Source organism: Oryx dammah, unplaced genomic scaffold (assembly GCF_014754425.2).
Source record: "Oryx dammah isolate SB20612 unplaced genomic scaffold, SCBI_Odam_1.1 HiC_scaffold_13, whole genome shotgun sequence".
Lineage (NCBI taxonomy): Eukaryota > Metazoa > Chordata > Mammalia > Artiodactyla > Bovidae > Oryx > Oryx dammah.
This window is the reverse complement of record NW_024070197.1, coordinates 55730538-55735175: the sequence shown is the minus strand read 5'-3', so window position 1 is coordinate 55735175 and position 4638 is coordinate 55730538. Positions and strand designations below refer to the sequence as shown.

At 37.0% G+C, this 4638-nt stretch overlaps 1 pseudogene; it reads right to left on the bottom strand.

Annotated features, from left to right (window-relative positions):
- Window positions 1-349: 349 nt before the first annotated feature.
- LOC120873338 lies at window positions 350-1000 on the bottom strand (annotated as a pseudogene).
- Between the last annotated feature and the right edge of the window lie 3638 nt (window positions 1001-4638).

Here is a 4638-nt window from a genome sequence, read left to right as displayed (position 1 = left end):
GCAAATGATGTTAAAGTACTATCTTGTAGCATATCACTTTCAAGTTAAAATGTCAGAAACAAACCTCAATATTTATAATTCTTTCAAGGAAAGTTATATAATGACATGTAAGGCATAAATTCTTTTGGCTTAGCATTCTTAAAAGAATGATAATAGCAAAAGTGATGTAAAATCTTCAGAATGATTATGATTAAGCTATATTTTACAAAAACATGGTATAATATGCCAGTAATCCCATTCAACATTCTGGATTATTAGATCCATTCAGAAGGGACTGATAATTTATACAGTCAAACTTTAAAGTTTATGGATACAGACAATCCAGTGCTGCCACTGAGAAGTATATCTGTTAACATATACAACTTTCAGGCCATAGTTTTGAGGTCTGAAATATGAAGTCAGTTTGATGAATTAGTTGGTTGGCACTTATGAACACATTTATTACCTTGTCATCTTTAAAATAGGTTTTCAGAGTACCACTGAAACTTTTGGAGTACTTCACAGACCTTTTCTTTTGGTATTCAAGTGCCCTGTGGTTCTGGGACTGATATTTCTTGAAGACACTGATCACTTTTTATCAAGAAGTTCTTTTATTGCACGTGCTATATCCTTGACTGTCTGCAGAAACCTCACTCTGTCATTTATCTCATCTGGGATCTTACTGAGAATTTGTTTAAGTGCTTGTGCTTTTTCATTTAGGTCTTGGAATTCTGGCTCTGGTCATTTAATCATATACTCTTCTACATCATCAGCTGTCATTTGAAGAAGGGACTCTGTGAAGTTGACTTCTACACTTTTTTGTCCCTAAAATTTTCATAATGATGTCTTGTATGAGTCATGGGATTTCTTTTTTCAGCCTTAATGAAAGCTTCTCTCAGTGTCTGAGCTACAGACAGATTTACTCATTCCATCTCATTAAACACAGGATACATGACTGCATAGAGGGTCATAGAAACCACAGAAGTGGTCTCAGCTTCATCTATTCCATTGTCATCCTCATTGAAAAGCCAACTCCTTAGGGAGACCACAGTATGAAACTGCAACTGAATTATAGATCTCTGTCAACATTTGACTCTTCCTTCTACAGTTTTCCTTGGCTACTGAGGCACTGACTTCACTTCCCATCTTTGGAGCCCTCTTCCTACTGCATTTTTATTTGATCATCTCTCAGTGGACATTTAGGTTGTTTCCATGTCTTGGCTATTGTAAATAGTGCTGCTATGAACGTAGGAGTGCATGTATCTTCTCCAGATATTTGCCCGGGAGAGGGATTGCTGGATCACATGGTAGTTCTAGTTTTAGTTTCTTAAGAAACCTCCATACTGTTCTCTAGAGTGGCTGTACCAATTTACATTCTCACCCACAGTATAGGAGGGGTCCCCCTTTCCCCACACCTTCTCCAGCATTTATTGTTTTAGACTTTCTGATGATGGCCATTCTAACTGGTGTGAGGTAGTACCTCATTGTAGGTTTGATTTCATTTCTCTGATAATGTACGACCTTGAGCATCTTTTCATGTGCTTTTTGGCCATCTGTAGGTCTTCTTTGGAGAAATGTCTATTTAGATCTTCTGTCCATTTTTTGATACTACAGGATACTTAAAGCAAAAATCATAACCTTGTGTTGCCAGGTCTATATTTATAGATGGAAGAAAAAGATATGTGAATATAGCACAAAGTATGAAGAAGGATAAATGGGATTGTGCTGTTGTGGGAGAACTTCATTGCTAATTAAGAACTTAATATTATTTTAGGCTGGACTGTGATAAATTAAATGTACATATTGTGAACTCCAGAGCTGTTCTGTTCAATACAGCAGTCACTGGCCACATGGGGCTACTAAGCACTTGAAATGTGTCTAATGAAACTGAGGAGATGAATTTGTCATTTAATTACTTAAATTTAAATGAAAAACTGAAGTGGTATACTCGTTCTTCTATGAGGCACCATTTTATTGTTTTTACAGAACTATCTTTCACTTTAGCAGTTATGATATGCTACAGGTATAAAAATTCAGATCAGATTTCAAAGATAGTATGAATGTAATTTTAGAATCTAAAATATCATATTACACATTAAAGTGATAATATTTAGGTTATGTTAGGTTAATATATTATTAAATTAATTTAACTGCTTTTAAGTTTGGTAATGTGTGAACTAAAAATCGAGATATTCTGTAAATGTTACATGTGTGGCTCACATTGTATTTCTAATAGACAGTGTTACTCTAGAGAAGTTACTAAGGAAAATAACACAAAGTGATATAGTTCAAAAGTCAAAGGAAAGAAAATACAATACTAAAAAGTACTCAGTTTACTCAAATAATAATGGAGAAAAGAAGGAACAAAGGAACAGGTGAAATATTGGGTTGGCCAAAAAGTTCATTTAGGTTTTTCTATAACATTTTATGGGAAAATCCCAATGAACTTTTTGGCCAACACAGTAGATGGAGTAAATGGAATAAATGGCAAGGGAATAAAAAATGGTGGACCTAAACATATGCTAACAAACAACTACATTAAAGAAACAGAACAGTACATTACAAGGCAGAGCTGTCAGGTTACATAAAAAGTAAGACCTAACTATATGCCATTCTTGAGAGAAACAGTTTAAATATAAAGACATAGATTGGAGGCAAAAGAGTGGAAGAAAATACATAAGGTTGACAGTTTAAGAAAGAGGATGCAGCTATGTAAATATTATACAAAGTAGATGTCAGGTCAGAAGAGTATTACCAAAAGTAAAGTGGATATTTCATATTAATTAAATTGTCAGTTTGTTGGGAAGACTTAACCATCATATATGTTCATGTACCTGTTAAAAGAGCTTAATATTTGAAGCAAAAAATGATATAACTATAGTGATAAATGAAAAAAATCCAGAATCACACTGGGATATTTTATTACTGTTCTCTCAGTAATTGTTAGAAAAATAGAATAAATTAACTTCACAAATGTGGTAATAGAAGTGACATGGAATGAAGAGGGATGAAATTTGCAAATTGGGATATTCTCAGATGTCTCCAGCCCATATCCTTAAACATTTATGTTGTTTCAAGCCAGCAAGTTTATGGTAATTTGTTAGAGGGGCAAAAGCAAACTAATATGGTAACCAAGCAGAGAAACATGTTAAATAGGGAGAATAAGCTAGCTTTCTGGCAAGAGCAAGATGGGTTTTTTTTAAGACACAGTGAAACAAAGTGGAGGGATAAAACGAACAGAACTGAGACTAGAAATGAAGTAGGAGCCAGATCACACAGGCCTGGAAGGTACACTCAAGAGGTTGATTTTTATCTCTAAGACATTAGGGAGCCAGAGAAGGATTTGAACAGGGGACAAGCAGGTTTTAGTGTTGAAGAAATCACTGCTGGACTCTCTTCCTTGCTTTTAGGAAAGAAGAAAGAATTTGGTTGCCTAGATAACAGCTTTTAGTTTTCATACCTTTTAATTCTCATTTACACTAAGTATTCTTCCCTTTCTATCCTAAAAAGGAGTTGAGTTCTCCTCAGACAAAGCTTCAAGGCTGCAGGCAGATCATTTCTTCTGGGACTTCTGGGGTGGCTGTTTGAATTATGGCAAGAGTAGGGAGCTTACCTGAGCTGGGCTGTGGCCCAGAATGGGCTGGAAAGAGGAAATGGACTTGAAAGCACTTGTCTTGGTCTAATCGAGACTGGTGATGCCTTGCGGCCAGCTGCTGATGGAGGACAAGGAGGCAGAGAAGCAAGTCTTCATTCTCCAGGCCTGGAGGCTGGCAATATATCACTGGTACTCAGATTCCTTTTCAGGGCCAAGGTCATTAATAGAAAAAGCACTTCAGATATTCCTGTTCTGCAAGGATTACAGTTTTCCCCCTAGCGAATTTCTAAATCTCTTTAATGATTAAAGCAGACAGTCATCAGACCACTCAGTAGGGGAGAAAATAAAGATCGCCTTCAGGGTTAGGTAAAGGAACAAAAATACACCTGAGCAGGAGGCCTATCAAGGTGATAGGAGATTTTTCTCTTCTACCTTTAGCAGTGGCTGTTGACTGGCAGAGACAGGACTGAAGGAGATGGGAGGGCTTCTGTTACTGGGACTGTTCTCTTGAAAGGAGATAAATTAAAAAAAAAAAAAAAGAACAAACAGGGCTATTATGGGGATGGTGGTCCATGCCTTTGGGCAAACATGTCTATGTAATAAGTTATCCAGACCAGAACTGAATAAACATTCGTGTGCTAGGTCCACTCTACATGGCTATAGCCCACAAGATATGATTACTGTTTATTTTATTGTAATGGACATAGATCGATTCGGCTCATTCAGTATCACTTTCTCATTTCTGCTGGTAATAACACACTGATTTTTCTCAGGGAGCCACCGCTGGGTGGCTAGCCTCACCAGCTCTAGATCTTGTTGTAGATCTGAAACTGAAGCCCATTAGAACACACCGTCACTCTGGCTTAGAGATTTGTTCAAGGATTGGTAAATGACTTGAGGTATTCCAAATAGGATGATCCTGAAACAATGGAAAAGAAGCTTGCTTCTTCTTCTGGAGTTACTGAAAGGGTAGATGTGAGTCTGGAGCAGCTGGTGGCCATCTTGCCCCAATGAGGAGACAGCCTGGTTGAGAACAGAACCAGGGTCCAAGAAAGATGAACCAA